Source organism: Chrysemys picta, chromosome 13 (assembly GCF_011386835.1).
Source record: "Chrysemys picta bellii isolate R12L10 chromosome 13, ASM1138683v2, whole genome shotgun sequence".
NCBI classification, from domain to species: Eukaryota; Metazoa; Chordata; order Testudines; family Emydidae; genus Chrysemys; species Chrysemys picta.
The window spans coordinates 41,518,290-41,537,080 of NC_088803.1; the positions used below are offsets into that span (position 1 = coordinate 41,518,290).

The window sequence follows — 18,791 nt, forward strand, 5'->3', positions numbered from 1 at the left end:
TTTAGGCAAACCCTTACTCGGGTAACTAATCCCGCATGAAAAACTGGACTAGTGGAGTTGGTATTCACAGAGTTTTTAACTTGTGATAGCTCATGTGCATTAGTTTCCCCAAAGTTAAAAACAGGGTTTTTTTTAGCAGTGAAGGCAATCCTTTAATGTAAATGAGATTCAGACCCATTGAGACTATTTACCTACCAGAAGGATAACTTATCTAAGTAAGTAGTATAGGATAAGGCTTGTACAGAAAATAATTGAAAGAGAAAACATGAACCTCCCTGAAAGGAAACCAGAAAGAAAACCATCCAATAGAAAAGCTGTAACCAGTAAATCAAGTGTGAAATATGGGAAGCTGGTTGTATGGCTTGAACCATACTGGAAATATGAACTGCCTGCCAGCAGCCCAGATGGAGATTGGTAATGGACTAAAAATAAAATAGGGCACTAACAAAAAAAAACAAAAACAAAAAAAAGGCAACCAAAACTTTTCTTAGTTACTGTAAAACAGTAACAGAAGCAGATTTTTGGAAAGAAAATGGTGTAAGTGTCTTTTGATATAAAAAATTTCATTATAACCACCTGCAGTACTGTCAGAATCTGCCCACTTCACTTCTTCATTTCCTCCCACCATGAAGTTAATCTCATTTCCACCTCAGGTTGCTTTCACACCTCGCAGATTTAAGACAGCGGTTGTAGTACAACTACAGTGTTCCACCGAGAAGAGACACCTTCAAACTCCTTATCCAACCCATCATAGCACACTTCTCCCCCCTCCCCACCCAATACCTTTATTTTGTTACAGCCACACTTAACACTTACAGCTCCAGTTGGCGCCATATGACTATAGATAGATAGATAGATTAGATATAAATACCACTTTTCATTCCAAAGCAACTCATAATTCTTTACTGACCAAGTTTGGTCCAAATCCTGGTCACTTCTTACTCAGTCAAATCTCTGAGTCAGGATTAAGTAGAAAGGTAAAAAAAGACTGCAGGTGCATAACACATATAGAGATGATTTTATTTATCACTGAAATGCAGATACTTCTGGAATGGAATTCTGCAGCTGTTTAATAGTAGATAGAAACAGATTAACATTTTTTATTAAAGCTAATGTTAAAAAAAATTATATAATACATAGATTGAGAAAAGAGTGTCTGTACATCTGGGGATAATGCTTAGATTATCCACAACTACAAAGTTTGTTTTTAAAAGTCATATGATATGTAGAGTACATAATCAGCATTGCTACAAAACAATGTAGAACAAAACTGCAGGGGGAATTGTAAGGAAGTGAAATGTAATTGGTCGGTTGAAACATTCTCTCTTGACTGTTTGTCTGTGTTAGTGGTTTTCACTTTTGAGAGTCCTCCTGTCCAAAATATGTTTATTTTATGGTTCAAATGAACATATAGGATGACCACAGGAAAGCACAAGAGAACATGCCACAGGAAACCACAGAAGTACAATTTTGCACATCAGTAAGTATCTGCAGAGGTGCAAAGGGGTAATGAAAAGGGAATAATTTCAAAACAAAGAGGATGGTCCAAAGGGATGTTGATCCATTTCTGCTTCTTAGTTTAAGGAATTGTCAGCGTCCTCCTCTTCCCTTATTTCTAACCTTTGATTAAATAGACAATAATTCCTAATAACATATAAAAATAATACTTATATTACTGAAGTACTATTAAGAAATTAATAGGACTCAAGCATGTACTTAACCTTAACCATGTACTCAGGTGCTTTGTTGAACAAGAACAAACATAAGCACATGGCTTTAGAGATGGCCTGAATCAGGGCCAAAGAGTTTTATGAAGGTGGGCAAAGATTATTATTATCACTTTCCCTATGAGGAAACTGAGGCACATCTGATGTAAGTGACTTGCCCAAGATCAGAAAATGAATCAGTGGCAAAGCTGAAAATAAAATGCCAGTCTTCTGACTCCCAGTCAGATGTCTATAATAGGCTATATGCATTCCAGCTAATTGCACCCATAATGTATCTGTGTATTTTGCTAAAATTCACTAGTATAAAAGGGAGGGCAAGCTTTTGAAAATGGATGTCTTCATCACAAGATTTACTGTGCTACTAATATCACCTCCCACCCAAGGAGCTCAATGCACTTTTCAAGGGTTCATTAATTAAACCTCACAATACTCCTGGTAAATAAATATTAATATCCCAGTTTTACAGATGAAGGAACTAAGATACAGAGAGGTGAACTGATTTATCAAGCTACACAGCAAGCTAGTGTCTGAGCAGGGATTGGAGTCTAGAGTGCCCGATTGTTAGTCACATGCTTTCTGTATTTTTTCAATGTTTTAACAAAAAACAAACCTAAACCACTTTAGCTGTACCATAACCTTAGCTCCAAGGATTCAGGCTGTGTTGTTTAAGGGCTAGGTTATCATCTCTCCAGCTGAGCAAGTTTAATATATAATGCACCCATTATACAACAAATCCACAATTATTCTATACAATCTGATACATGTCTTCTACAGTGAACTCCCTGAACTCTTAAATTTCAGAATGGTGTATTTTTATTTTTAATTTAAAAAAAGCATAGGATCACAAGATAGCACAACAGGAAAAATGTTTCTCAGAGTGTTGCCAGCTCTCGCAATATTATTGTGTGACAATATTTGGTGTTTTTTTAAAGCACCACCTCCTGGAGGCATGTGCTCTGGCTGCTTTCATTTAAAAATAATTAAGTTTTGCCCTCAGGTTGCAGAGAAAAGCTTGAAAATATGAACTGAGTATAACCTCGAGGCTCAGGAATCACAAGGCAAATAAAAATGACCCACAATCTCATGATTTTTAAACCATTTTTCAAGGGGCGGCATTCCGGCTTTTTTTTTTTGCTTGGTGCTTCAAAAAACCTGGAGCCGGCCCTGATTCCAGTTGACTTCCGTGGGCTTTGGATCAAATCCAAGTTATGCAGTGAGCTCACATATAGCAAAACCTCACTTACAGGGCCAAATCCAGAGAGCCATTTCCCATCCTAAATAGGAGGGTATGCATGATGTAGAGGAGAAGGAATCCTTTCCTCATGGCTGAAAACACTCGAAGCAACTGCACAGCTGTACCAAATGACTTAAGCAATCTTCTAGGCGCTTATGCAAATCTTGCAGGAGAGAGCACTAGAGGACCTACACAGTGAAGGGTATTCTGGCCACACAACTGCCCTGTCCATATCCTGCCCTTAGAGCTGGATCTGCATTCTTCATGGTGTTTGCAACCCCCGTATTCTCCCCTCCCCAAACTCAGTCATTCCTTGGTACAGCAGAACAGCACTACTGCAGTCAAGGACCCTCCACAGCTGCTCTACATCAGAGTGAAATGAAACGAAAGACTCTTTCCATACACAACTCCACATGCTCAGCATCATGATCAGTGGAACCAAAGTCAGAGGGCCAGTGTTCTCTGTGGGACTGTTATTGATGGGACACCAGTGGAACAGGGACTATGGGGAGTTTAGGCTGGAAGCAACTCGGCCACATGGACTTCAGTGCACGGGGTTTCACTTGTTCAACTTAAACTGCATTTGTCTTCATACTGTGTGAATGAAACATAGTGGCAGTGTCAGAGGTGTCAGTGAGCCGTGGAACTCAATCTGAAGCCCTGAATTTTGCAGACACAAACCAGCCCAGTGATAGACCTAGTGGAAGAAGAATTCAAGCTGTACACAGACCTGGTCATGCAGGAGGATGACAACAGCAGGAAAGTAAAACTATTATTTTACTTTATTGGGGAACAAGACAGACAGAACTGCACTGCTCTGAAGCTCCACTACCTCAAGCCTCACAACAGGCCTAGGAGCTGTGGGGAACTATTGCTACCCAAAGCAGAACAAAACTGTGGAGCAACACACTAGAGACCAATCTGAAGGGGAGAGTGTGACGTTCCCCTGGTGTTATCTGGACCAGTGATCTGCTAGGTCACTCCAATCCTCGACTCTGGGAGTCAGCCTTGCCCTGCTCTGTTCGCACACAGCTTCTAGCATGTAAGCTGCTCCCAGCAACGTGAGTTAGCACTTTTGGCCAGCCGCTCAGGGCCGGTGCTACCATTAAGGCAAAGTAGGTGGTTGCCTAGGGTGCCAAGATTTGGGGGTGCCAAAAAGCGGTGCCCCCCCATTTTTTTTGTACAGCGTTCCGGGGCCGCTCCACTTCTCCCGCCTCCCAGCGCCAATCAGCTGTTTGGCGCTGCAAGCCTGGGAGAGGAGGAGAATTAGAGCAGGGGTGGTGTGCTCGGGGAGGAGGCGGAGCAGAGGTGAGCTGGGGTGGGGAGCTGCTGCACGGATACCACACAATCATATAAGGATGAAAATGGGGCTGCAGGGTGTTCCCCCAAGGTACAGAGTATCACAGAGAGGATAGACTCCGATGTTATGGCTGCACTGGCTGCTACGTGCAATTTTGGGAGCTTGACCAGACTACCTGATCCAGGACAGGATAGTCAGCTACACCTAGGAACACCACCTGCAGGAGTGCCTTCCCGGAGCAGCCAATCTCACATTAGAAAGGTGCTTAGACATGGGGCTTGCAGCAGAAGCCTCAACAGAACCTATAAAAGCCCAAGGAGGCACAACACCGCCCAGAAGTACATGCAGTGAGATATCAGCTAAGGTGATCAGGGTTCCATGCCCATAGTGAGAGGCATTTATTATGGCAGACAGGCTGAGCAGGCAAAGAATCATGCCCTGCACTAGGACAGCATTGCAAGGAATGTGGCAAGTTGAACCATTTTAGCAGTGTGTGCAAGAGCAGAGTCACATCCCAGAAAGATTCAGTTATACTCGTACAAAATCGGCAGGCCACACAAGACAGCCTTGGTGACATTTTCACTCTCTCCTTGAGTGTGAGGACATATGAGGTTCAGGATGTTGGGACAGCTAAGCAATAAGGGACAATACCAATCTTTATGTATGCAACAATGTTAATAGGGAAATGCCCTGTGCTATTTCAGCAGGTTGGGGTGGAGCTCTTGCAGTGTGATTCCTTGTGCTTCAACACACCCATTACAAAGCGCAGGCACAATCTAAAAATGAACAATCAGAGCATAATGCAGCCCATGGGAAAATGCGACTGCATGGTAACTACCCTGAAAATTTAAGAGATGCTACTCGGTGAAGTTTTTGGTCATGGATGATAAGCACCACCGACTCCTCTTGGGAGATTGGCCATACGAACCATGGATCTGATCAGAGTAAAGCATCAGAATTTTAGAGCTGCAGTGCAAGAAGTAAAATAGGAAGTCCCATGGACAATGGGGACAACTTTAAAAGCATATGGGGATGTTTTCAAAGGTGATGGTGCAAGCAGGGCCGGCTCCAGGTACCAGCTTGCCAAGCAGGTGCTTGGGGCGGCCACTCCGGAGAGGGGCAGCAGGTCCAGCTATTCGGCAGCAATTCGGCAGATGGTCCCTCACTCCGCCTGGGAGCGAAGGACCTCCTGCCGAATTGCCACTGCAGATCGTGATCGCGGCTTTTTTTTTTTTTTTTTGCGCCGCTTGGGGAGGCAAAAACCCTGGAGCCGGCCCTGGGTGCAAGCGATCTGAAGGAACAGGAGACACTTGTGAACCAGGAGACACAACACCCAGAAAGAGTCTATACAGATCATCACAGAACCAAGAGACAGAGAAGGGGGGAGGGATAGCTCAGTGGTTTGAGCATTGGCCTGCTAAACCCAGGGTTGTGAGTTTGATCCTTGAGGGGGCCACTTGGGGATCTGGGGCAAAAATCAGTACTTGGTCCTGCTAGTGAAGGCAGGGGGCTGGACTCGATGACCTTTCAAGGTCCCTTCCAGTTCTAGGAGATGGGATGGGAATCACCTGGAAGGCCAACCTCACAGGAAGGGAGGGGACTCCACAGAGAGAGTTTGCTAAATTTGGAGACAGGTGACAGGGAGACAGAGATAGTCTGATCTTCTCCACAGGTTTGGCAGTGACCTATCTCAAAGGCTATTTAATCAGCTGAGTCTGTGGTGAGAATGAGATTCCAACTCAGCTATGTGCTAGCAACCTCTGGCCAAAGGGAAACGGAGTGGAGGTTTGGCCATCACTTATTTGCTTTTTTATTTTAATTTATTTTTTATGTATCATGATCCGTGGAACTGGAGTCAGAAGGCCAATGTTCCCTGGAAGGGCTGGCAACTCAGCCTCATGGACAGAGCAGCTCACAGGCTTTAACGAGGTTTCAATTGTTCAATTTAAACCCTGTTACTTCAATATGGACTTTCAGACCTTTTAGAGTAGAGCTTTATTTCGTTATAGTGAGGTTTCACTCCGTTGTAATTAGATTCCACAGATCTAATCCTCTGGGAATGCAGTAATTACCATATACCTGACAAGTGTTAAATGCTGCATTCCTAAGGGATTATCACCTCTGGTTGAGCAAAGGAGGAAGGGGAGGGAAAGAGAAATTTCCACTCCCCCATGGGGAGGAGAGTAGTAAGGTTAGGTTCCCTGATTTGCTGCAGCTGCTGGTTCACTGCAGGGAATGAAGAGGAGGCATTCTTGAGAAGGACCAGATGAAATATTTATCTGCAATAAAGAGAATAAGGGTTACACTGTACAAGAGTGTCACTTCACCCTCTCATTGACGTGCTTGCTCCAGCTGGTGTGTGTTTATAGAGGGATTTTTATTAATACTGTTATTACACAGTGCAAACGCCATTGCAGGGTAAGTGAGTTTAAGATAATTGGTTTAATAGGCTTCAGGGATAAATAAGATTAAATCGAAATCACATATACAAAAAAGTATAGTATGGTGAGGAACAAACATCAATCTATTATTTTGGGGTCCGAGTGTAATTCAACTATATTATATAAAAAGCTATTGCACTAAAGTCAAGCGTCTCTCAGACTTTGACATAATCTTATCCCAGTGTTACTTGCCTACTTTACAGTGATGTTGTGAGACATAACTATTTTTTCATAAATAGATCATAAGATTAAGGCAGGATACAACAATATAATAATAGTAGCTAGGAAGAATACACTGCACTTATATTATATACTAATTTTCACACTGACAGAGCCCAAATTGCTTTACAAACTTAGCAAATTGAAATAAAGGGCCACATTCTCTGCCTGTATAAACTGGGGCTGCTGTTGGTAGAGTTGCACAAGATCTTTTCCAGTTGTAGCTATAGGTAATCAAAGTACAGGAATTTGGCTAGGATAACAAGTTAACACCCTACTCTTGCAAAAAGTGTTGCAAGGGCTTTAATAATCAGAGTGGCCAGGCTCAACTTTATGTCTCATCTGAACAACACATTCCCTAGCAGCATGTTGTACGTTGGCTCAGTACTGTTGGAAGTGAAGGGGATCCACCCACTGATTGACTTATACTTCCTGTCACACTTGGTAACCTAGACCTGCTCTACACTAAAAAGCTATATTGCTCAGGACTGAAAAATCCACACTCCTGAAGGCTGTTGTTAAGCTGATCTAACCCTGGTGCAGACAGTGCAAGGTTGATGGTACAATTTTTCTGTTGACCTATCTACTGCCTCTTGAGGAAGTGGATTAACTACACTGATGGGAGAACCCCTTCTGTCAACATAGGAAGAGTCTACACTGAAGCACAACAGCAGTGTAGCTGCAGCATTTCATGTGTAGTGTACACTAGAAATGGTTTGCCAGTGTAGCTATACTAGGAGAGCTATATTGGCAAAACTGCCTAGCTCATACCAGCAAGAGAGTGCTTTTTATTTTATGTATTTAGTTATTAACAAAAGAGTAATGCTGTCTTCAATTTTAAAATAGTTCCATTATAAACTGATTTTCTAATAAGGAGAAGCAAGTATAAAGCAACAAAAAACAGAACAGAAATGTGAGAATTAATCAGTTCAGTGAGAGAGAAAATAATTGTCAGAGGCCTTGTTTACACAACAGTTGTACCACTTTAACTTGTTGCTAAGCCAAGTTCACACTGGGAGTGCTTTGCCTGTATAGCTATACCAATACCAAAACTGAGCTTTTGAGATTATAGTTCATTCCAGAACCCATGATCAAAATAAGCTATATTGGTAAAAGTGAAGTATAACTGCCAATATAACTGCATCTACACGAGGGGCCGGCACAGCCATGTCAGTCAGGGACCATACCTCTTTACTCCTCTGACCAACAGCAGAATTTTGTAGCATGCACCTGACCATAGAAAAAATGTACAATCATCCTTGTGCAGATGCAGTTACACTGGTATACATTTCCTTATATCAGTATAGCTTATTCCCGTATGGGAAGGGGGAATAAGCTATACCAGTATAAGGCACCTTTATACCAATATGATTGTCTCCACACTTAGGGGGATACCTGTCTAACTGTCTTAGTAACTGATTAGTACAAAATCTGTGCATATGCCAGCCCTTAGTTTAGCATTATGACCCATGTAAGGTCAGATCTCTTAAAAGTGAAATGTTGCTTTTGCCCTTCACTGCTTCTTTCTGATGTATAACGGCTGTTTCAATGTTTGGGGATGAGGGAGGGAACTATTGTTTGTGTTGTTTTTTCTTTTAAGTTTTAGGGCCTGTTTATATTAGGGAAATTTGCACTACTCTCTGCTTTCTCTCTCCTGGAGATTTTAATAAATTGTTCTTTCTTTGTTGTTTTCCTTAATCCAAAATAAAAGTCATCTGGACTGAAAGAACATGCTTAGCTCAGTCTGTACTGAGTCAGTTAGGTTTTTCATAGATTTATAGATTTTTTTTTTTTTTTTTTAAGATCAAAAGGAATCTGGTCCTCTGGATAACACAGTTCAGAGAAATTCACCCACTAATTTCTCCATTGGGCCTACCAACTTGTGTTTGATTTAGAGTAGGGGTTCTCAAACTTTTTCTTTCTGAGGCCCCCCCAACATGCTATAAAAACTCCATGTCCCACCTGTGCCAGAACAACTATTTTTCTGCATATAAAAGCCAGGGCCAGCATTGGGGAGTAGTAAGCAGGGCAATTGCCTGGGAGCTCATGCCACAAGGGGACATGCAAAGCTAAGTTGCTCAGAGTTCAGCATCAGCCCCATGTGGTGGGGCTTGGGTCCCCAGGCTTCAGCCCCGTGCAGTGGAGCTTCGTCTTTTTGCCCAGGGCCCCAGCAAGTCTAATGCTGGCCCTGCTTGGTGGATCCCCTGAACCAGCTTGCGGCCCCGCAGCGGGCGTCAGACCCCTGGTTGAGAACCACCGATTTAGAGCATATCTTTTAAAAAGACATCCAGTCTTGATATAAAGATTCCAAGTGATGAGGACTCGTTTACAGCAATTGGATATGCAAACTGAATACAGTTTTGCAAGCATTTTTCAGAAAATGTATGCTCCTAAGTGAAATTTATGCTGTGTTGGAGGGCCAGCTCAAGGCCTATGAACCAATGAAGTCCCATAATCATATTTTGAATACTTCAGCGGTTCATAGGCTTTGTGTTGGTCCTCCACATAGGACAGTGAATTTCACCCGTAGTGTCAAAATGTGTATGTGCTTCACACTAGCAGGAACAACTGTGGGTTTTTAATATGGCACCATCTGTGGGCTTCCATCCCATGCAAATCCACAGTATGATGGCAGTGAATCCAGTTCAGGGTGTGGTATTTATGGGTTTCCTAACTCGTTAGCTAGGATTCTAAGACTATTGAAGCCCTGATTTCTGAAGCCCGGTAAACCCATTTTAGAAAGATAATCAAAATGACAACAACAGTCATCAATTTGCACACAGAAGGGGAAATTTTCAAAAAATCCCTGAGTCAGACGCATTTAATAGTAAATGAGATCTGTGGTCCTAATTCATGTAGGTGCTTTTGAAAATCCCTATTAGTGGTGCCAATAAAACCTCTGCCAGTTCTTCTGATACCTTCCCCCGATTCATAAGGGGCTTAGGTTGTTGTGTTTCGTGTGTGGGTGCTGGGTAGTGCTGTGTTATACAGGAGATCTGACTAGATGACTAGTGGTCCCTTCTGGCCTTAAACTCTATATGAATCCTCTTACTCTTATCTGTGTTGAGATGCAATCAGATAGCTTTCATCCTTTTGCCAATCTCTGCTAGACCTTAGGCAAATTACTCAGTCTTTCATGATCAAGAGAAATAGAACTAGAATCCTGAATGCAATCTACATACTAACTAAGCACACTACAGTCCATATTTTCTCACTAACTCAAGCTGGGCAAATTTTTTAAACTGAAAAAAAAAAAAATCCCAAAGAAAATACAGATTTGGTGATGCCAAAACATTTTGCAAATGTGTGTCAATTTTGCACAATTACTTCAATTGAAAATCCCCTAAAATAAAACCTGAAAAAATCAAAACAAAATGTTTTGACATTTTTGAAGAGAAATATTTTGATTTGTTTCAATTGTAAATGGCTTTTCATTTTTAAATTTCCATTATTATTTTATTTATTTAAAAATTAACACCCCCAAATTAAAGACAATCTTTTGTTTGGCCCTAAACTAATTTTTTTTTCAAACTTTCCGATTTTTTTTTAATTATTTTTCAGCATTGTCGGTGAAATGAAAAATCTGTTATTGCCAGAGCTGTATTCTTTGCTACTATACATACCCAGATGGGCTGATGGAAAGGCTGATAGAAGAAAGGGCTAAACTCTTCCCTACCATAACCCCACTGCATTGAGCTGAGAACACTGGACATGTATTTGCTGGTATATCACAAAACCTCTTATATTTTTTCACTATGGTTGAAATCCTGTGCCACTGTATAACTCCCGTGTACTTAAATGGATCCAAGATTTCACCCTAGGTATTTTACTCCCTTCTCGTTTCAGAAAGAAATAAAATGTAGGAATAAGCTCTTGTCTCATCATTATCCATTGACAGGTTAACCTTTTCTGTTACTTTGAGCTGACACTAAAATTGGTGCTACCCACCTAAAGGCAGGAAGTTAACTTTTCCTTACCCCTGGCTGCCCTAGGATTCTCGCAAATGGGCAAAAAGTCTATATATATGAATTCAACATAGAGTCCAAGTGATCAGGAAGCATCATTTTAATCCACGTAAAAAAAACAACAGATTCAAAACAATCTGAAGATGAAAACATGTTAAGAGCCTTCACCTGTGTTCCCTCATCTCTTTCTTTTGACCACTGGCTATTGCCCTCTTAACTCTTATGCCAGTTTTTGCCTCATCTGGCTAATGTGTTACTAAGCCACTTGCATTACCTGTGGTGTCCCAAATGGGCACCTGTTCTTACACTGTTTCTGAATTAATGTAATATCCAAAGCTTCTACGGGAAGGAGAATGTTTGCTGAATGCCAGTTCCTGCTGAATGCCAGTTTCTTCTAATTGGCTTGAAAACAACTGTCAGGCAAACACGTGTTTCCACTTAGATAACTGAGCTTACTACAATTGAAGCTGTTTTGTGTTGGTTTCTGCCATTTTAATTAAGTGTTTTGTCTCTGACATACTTGATGTGGCTTTAAGAAGCTGCACTCCCTCCTTCCCCCTATGGATCTTAATGTTTGACTAGATTTGTTTGTCACAACAGATCAAAGACTTTGCCATGTAGGTCTTGAAACATAGGTTTTATGTGAAAAATCAGTAGAGATTATTTAAACCACTTTTGAGTTATTTGAGAAGTTTGTGTTTTAGGAAGGAAAAACATGATTTTAATGGAACATTAATACTTTGTTTGCTTCTTAAGGGTTCTTTCAATTCTTGAAAAGGTTATTTTGTTTTACCCCTTTTTCTACGTCCTCCGGTGAATCTGCTATGCTGCAAGATGAGTCAGCCTTGGAGCGGTCACATTACACAGCTGTGTGTTAGCATTTGAGGAGAGTATAGACATGAGTTCATATTTTACATGGTGAAGTGAAAAGGAATGGTGCAAAACATGACGCTGGCTGTGTATTTTACCTACCATTCAACAACAAGAAAGCAACCTCATTAGTGTATCGGGACAAATCTCGTAATGAAACCAATGAGAGTTTTTTATTGACTTCAGTGGGACCAGGAATTGGCCTGTAGCGGACAGGAACTGATGATAGCAAGGCTTGGAGAACAGTTTCTATGCAGTCTACCCATGCTGATGTTCCCAATGGTGCCATGTTTCAGGTCTTGAAAAAAGGTGGATGCCTGCCCATCTTCTCCATACTGCCATATGTATATTCTTTGCAGGCCTTCCACCTGCACAAGGTACCTTGCATGATGCATTTTTATATGTCAAGGTATGGATGATCAACTTCAGTTTCATTCTGTAATACATTTATTATTAGAAAAGAACAACAAACACTGCTAATTGCACTGCTGTACTGGAGATGGGCAATCAAGTTGCATAGATACTTTGTACCATAAAAGAAATGTTCTAATGGTAATTACACTTTGTGTTTGCCAGGTCACATTTTCAAAACTTAGACCCACAAAAAAGAATGTTGATAAAACCTGTGTTTGCACACTCAAAGCTGGGTCATTAAGCAGGCAAATGGTGTGTGTTTTTGTTTATTTTTGCAAGCACAGGTGCTCTTTCAGTTGTGCTACGTAAACTATCCACTTTTTGTGTGTCAAAGTAGACCCTTAGCTGGTATAACTTGATATTGCATCCGATAGACCTATGCTGACTTATACCAGCTCAGGATCTAACTCTCAGTATGAACACATATTTTATGTGACTGCCATTAAGGACATATGAGATTTTGAAAATGTCTTGCCCAAGTTAAACAGCAAGACAGTGGCATCATCTGAAGTAGATCTCAAACACTCAATTCCCAGTTCCTCCATCTCTCACCACTGAACCACACAGGAATTTAAACAATAGAAAGGTGGGATTTTTTTCCTTTCAGTTTGTTCAACGTATATGTTTGTCCAAGGTTCACTATTGGGAGAAATCTAAAAATTAGCCTACAGTGATGGGCAGAATTCACCTCAGGCAGGAGTGGGCATAATTGCAATGGGAGCTATACACATTTGTGTCAGAGATGAATTTGGTGACTAGGGACTCAGAAGACCTGGGTTCAATTCCTAGCTCTACCATAGACCTCCTGGGTGACCTTGAGTAAGTAATGTCTTGCCCATGCCTCAGTTTCCCCATAAAAGGAAGTTCTTCTTCACGCAGCGCACAGTCAACTTGTGGAACTCCTTACCTGAGGAGGTTGTGAAGGCTAGGACTATAACAGAGTTTAAAAGAGAACTGGATAAATTCATGGTGGTTAAGTCCATTAAGGGCTATTAGCCAGGACAGGTAAGGAATGGTGTCCCTAGCCTCTGTCTGTCAGAGGGTGGAGATGGATGGCAGGAGAGAGATCACTTGATCATTGCCTGTTAGGTTCACTCCCTCTGGGGCACCTGGCATTGGCCATTGTCGGTAGACAGGATACTGGGCTAGATGGACCTTTGGTCTGACCCGGTATGGCCTTTCTTATGTTCTTATCTGTAAAACGAGAATAACAATACATACCTCCTTTGTAAAGCACTTGGAGAACTACAGATGAAAAGTGCTATATAAGAGATGAATGTTATTATTGTATAGGTGTCTTACTTTAAGGACTGAAACCACATTTTCTTCTACAGCATAGTTAAGGTTCCAGATTTCAGTTTAACAGGAGTTGTAAACCTTTATTTCATACTATTTTTAAGTGTTAATTATTAACAGCACAAAACTGAATAAAAAACATTCCATTTGGTATATGAGCCCATTGCAAACACACCATATTACTAAAGCTGTGATGGATGATAGAACCTATTTACAACAAGATGCCAGTATGTAATCCTGAAAGTAAAATCTAGAATATGGGACACACAACCAAGGTAGGTCAATTATAAGCTAATAAATGTCACATATGTCATTTTAAACAATGGCAGGTGAAAAGGGAAGACCTAAATGCCTGAGGTTTCAGAAAAGCCTGTTTGTATTAATTACACAGGAGAGCACAATTTATTTGTGTAGCATAATGGCATTTGTGTAATACTGCAAATGTCAGTGAGATTTATAGAGTTTTGCCCAGAATATACTTCCCTTACAAGGGAAAGCAGATCTAACTTATGCACCCAATTTACCATGAGAGGCAGGAAAACATGATTCTCCCTTCTAAGTATCTCTTTGGTCTTGTTCTACTCTCCTCCTCTTATACTTTCCTTCTGCTCCCTTCGTGTACCTGGCCCCTTTCTCAAAAGGCACACCAACATTCAAGAGGGTAGAATACTATCTCTGTATAATTTGAATAAATGAGCCATGCATGTATTGCCACTTTTAGTTCAAGTTATGCAAAAATCCAAGATAAATGAGGCTGAGCATAAAAACCCCTTCGTGTGTAATTATAAGTACTAAAACTTCAGTGTATTTTTTCCAAAACAAGAACCATTTTTTATTTGCACACTCTGTTGACTTTTGACCTGCAATAAAAAAGTAACACAAGTTGGTAAGTGACTGAGTCAGAACGGGACCTTCTGTTTGCATCATTCTTCCTGCCTTCTGGAGTTTCATGTCTTTAGCAATTTACTCAGATTTACAGTCCTATATTAAGCAGATACAGTGCTCAGCATAAAGTGTTACCAAAAGCTGTTGTCTTTAAACATGCACAACTGTTAGATTACAATAGACCTCAGGGGCCCCTGGGAGTCTATAGAGTGAATTATAGGTACTTTGTATAGGCCAGATCCTGAAATCCTTACTCATGACTTGATTATGCCTTGTAGACACAACTGTAATAAACAAGCAGCAGGCCTCCCAGAGCACTTGGTTTCCTGATGTATGCCCACTGCTATACTCCTTTTGGGGATTCAGCTTACTGTTAGCTCCACTGGCCAGTGCATGGAGGTGTAGAGCAATAGCCTTGGATAAACTCCAGCCTGCAGTATTTACTTAGCCCTTACTTAGGTTAATTCCCATTGACATCAACCTATTAGAAAACCAAGGGGTTATAATTAGAGAAATGGGATTTAGAGACTTTAGAACCTTCAGCTGGCTGGTTTGAATACAGACTACTACTGCTGCTGCTGTTAATAAACTTCATAGTCTATAATACCTGACACCGTACACCTTTGAAGCACTGCAGAAATGTGAATTAATGTGGTAGTGACTAAACTGGTATCACCTGAGGTTTATTCAATTAAATGAATTGGCATTCTCAGTCCTGTGTATACATGACAAATACCCTACAGTTGGCACTAATAGGCAGTCTCACCCAAGGCCAAGGACTGAATAGGCATTGGCCCAGATCCTCAAAAGGTATTTAGGTATCTAATTCCCATTGATTTCACCTAAATACCTTTGAGGAGCTGGGCCATTGACTGCACTCTCACTGGTTCAAGTCAGCATCAAGACCCATTAGCAGTGCAGGCAAGGGGAAGCTTGCTGGGCAGCTGTTCCAGATCTACCAGTTCTGTAACTAAATAGCTAATTTCAGTCTCCAGAACAATCCTTGTTACACCTTTCCCCAGTGTTAAATCCACCCCAAAAAAGAGACCAATAAATAAATAAATAACAGAGTGGGTTTTCTTTAAACCCCTAATGTCCTAGTTGTAGATCTCTTACTCATTGAGGAGAGCACTGAGTCACACAAGTAGTTCTATCTGTTGACTTCAGTGTGTCCCTTTCAGAAGTGTGTGCTCATGTGGCCTCATGATGGTAATCTTGGGCCTGTTCTTACTCATTTAAAAACTCCCATTCAGCCAGGTCATGGAGATCTATATTGCTGCACCTAGCAAATCTCAGAGGATGAAAAGGGGAAAATGGTGGCCCAGAAAGGTGGCAGTAAAACACTTTTGTAGCTTCCTAATCCTCAGCCCACTGTGCATTGTTTCGGTTATAGGGCACAGCTTTGTGCAACCTCAGTGCTGCTCTATGTTGCATCACTGTAATGGCTGCCAAGAGGCTATTCCATCAGGTGTGCTCTGGCTACACCTCCTTTCCCTGGCCCAACCTCTGACATATCCCCTCAGATGGGGTTGGGATGGAGAGTGGCATAAAACCAGCTCTGGAGATTCTCCCGCACTTTACACCTAGCCAGGTAAGTCAGCTTTTCTCCTGCTTTATACTGACAGGGTAGAATAAACCAAGCGTAATAGGTGCCAAGATTTGACCTATTCACTTGAGTGCAAAATGAAGTTCCTCAGTACAGGAATTCCACGATGGAAAAAAAATCAGAAGGTTAGGAACATATTGGACTAAGTGAATTCTTGATGTAACTCCATTGACTGTAGTGGAGTTAGAGGAGAGATGAACTTGGTCCCTCCATTTTCATATCACGTGAATAAATTGACTAGGATTTGGCTATATTTGTTATAACATGGGTACATATTCTATAAAGTGTTACATCTTCTTTTTCATATTTTATTCTGTGCTGGATATTAGTAACTAATACTGAAATGCTGCTGCTTTTTAATTATCTATAATTTTACTTCTATGATTAATACAGAATGCATAGTTACTATTTGGTCTGGCCTTATGCTCTGCATTTAATTTTAGAAAGATCAATTCATTTATATTTGCAGGAAAAAGAGTTTATAGCCAATGTGTTCTGATGTTTTCCTCATCTTATTCCTTAATAAGCAAGCTTTGCATTTGAAAATAAATCTCCATTGAACGTCCACTGAGAGACTTTGCTTTTGAGAGATTGAATAAAAGTATAATTAACAATATTAAGCAAATAGCAGACATTGCATGTAAAATTTGGATGTTGCTGAGTCTTCCAAAAAAATGAAACTTGAATGGAAATGTTTAAAAAAACTGTGTGCACTCCTGGGATTATTAAAGACATATTGCACCAACAGGAAATGGACGAGAGATACACATGACCTTTAAACAGAGTAGCTAGTTCTTCTTGGTTGACTTCAAAGGTTTCTGAAAGCAGGGGTGCAGTTAAGTTGTTTCAACTGACTTTCTTAATTCTGAATTGTCTTTCTCTTCTGAATCCTGACATTATTAGTTAGATTGCTTTTCAGACAATGCAGTAGCACATTCTTACCTTGCACAAACATTTTTTGACAGTATTTTGAAAGGTTTTCAAATAAAGTAACAGCTCTGTTGCATAAAACAATTTCCTCTAAATTTCCAACTGCATCAGAAGTAGAACTTCCTCCTTCCCAGGTTAGACACACAGATATAATTTAGAAAAAGATATTATGACAGATTTTATCGGCTGCTATTTTAAAATATTTCCTTTCTGCTTGCAGTGCAGCTGTTCAAAAATCTCTCTTTCTCTCTCCCCCACACGCACACAACTGTTAAACTTACATGATTATGTTAAAGTTACATGGAATGCTTACTAGTTCATACAGTAAATCAGCTTTCAGTTCCAAGTTGAATTGTTTTCTTTGTTCAGGCTGGATTAGATACTGATAGGTTATCTAGTTTAATACTGTTCAGCTGATGCTTAATTGCATCTCATATTCAAATGTAGAAGAAAATAAAATGATTGTTAATTCATACAACTTCCATTTTAAAAAATCAGAACATATTATTCACATGCCATGGTTAAAAATTAACAAGTGATACAACTGGACTTTTAACTCACTGGTCATACACCACATAGGCTTTAAAGTTGGGATATCTTTTTTTTTTTTTTTTAATGATCTAGAATATGTGTATATGAAACATGTTCTTTGAAGCACGCTACCTTTTATTATTGTTGATTTTATTTATATATGGGCACATTATATGCAGATAAATGTACTCTATAAAACAGGATTTGCAAACATTTTGTTTGAATTTCAAAAAACTATGCTTTACATCCATGTTTGTACCTCCTTTTTATTTATTTACAAATAAATACATGAATGAGTCTTTATTCCCACAGATATTTGGGGGATGGGAGTCTTTGTATGAATATCTGTTCCCGCATGCTGCCAAACGTATTCTACATTCATTATGTACTATGCATGATTTTCCACTTTCAAGTTCCAGTCATCCAATCAGGGAACAGAGACAATGCCACATGACGTGGAGGACAAATCACTAGCTTTTTGTTTCGACTATTCATTGTGGTGTGTGAACGACCAATAGGCTGAAACTTGTTTGAAGAAACGCTTGGTTAAGGTCTAGATTGTGATTTGGACTATGCATAAGCACAGGATTCTGGAGAGGGAGTAAGAACCACTCTAAGGGTATGTCTACGCTACCCGCCAGATCGGCGGGCAGCAATCGATCCAGTGGGAGTCGATTTTTCACGTCTAGTCTAGACATGATAAATCGATCCCCGAGCGCTCTCCCGTCGACTCCTGTACTCCCCTGCCATGAGAAGTGCAGGCAGAGTTGACGGGGGAGTGGCAGCAGTGAAGACACCACGGTAAGTTGATTCAAGTACGTCAACTTCAGCTATGTTATTCACATTGCTGAAGTTGCGTAACTTAGATCAGTTCTCCCCCCCCCCCCCCCCCCCCCCCCCCCCCCCCCAGTGTAGACCAGGCCTAAGACCCCAGTGTAGTTTATTCAGACCATGGGGTCAGGAGTAAGCAGCCACTGTGTCCCTGGGGGAGGTTTATTTTTGTTTTTGTATATCATAATATTTAGCACTTCAGACCATAGTGATTTATGTTTTCAAAATGTTCCACCAATATTAACTAACTATGTTGGTTTTGCGAGCCCCAACAAAATAACCCAATACACTTCGTGTCCTTTTTATTTGTCTTTTGGTGATTGGGCCTCTAGGCTGCACTCAGGTCATGTTTTCAAGCTTTTCTCTGTAACCATAAGAAACTTCAATTCTTTTCAACAATGAAAGTTGAGATTCTCACTGAATCACAAAAACAACAAGGAGTCTGGTGGCACCTTAAAGACTCAGGCCCTGTCTACACTTGCGAGTTACAGCACTGTAAAGCCATCCCCAGCACTGTAACTCACTCCCTGTCCACACTGGCA

General features: G+C 40.7%; 1 long non-coding RNA gene across 2 annotated transcripts in view; it reads left to right on the plus strand.

Moving 5' to 3' along the window:
* The window catches only part of LOC101937033 (uncharacterized), a 32,943-nt gene extending 14,786 nt beyond the window's left edge, over positions 1–18,157 (plus strand). Inside the window, exons 5-6 of one of the 2 annotated variants that reach the window (XR_010592305.1) lie at positions 1,415–1,480; positions 10,483–18,157. This is a non-coding gene — a long non-coding RNA (uncharacterized LOC101937033). The remainder of the gene's footprint in view (positions 1–1,414; positions 1,481–10,482) is intronic. The other variant, XR_010592307.1, reaches the window with a different exon arrangement.
* Positions 18,158–18,791: the final 634 nt, after the last annotated feature.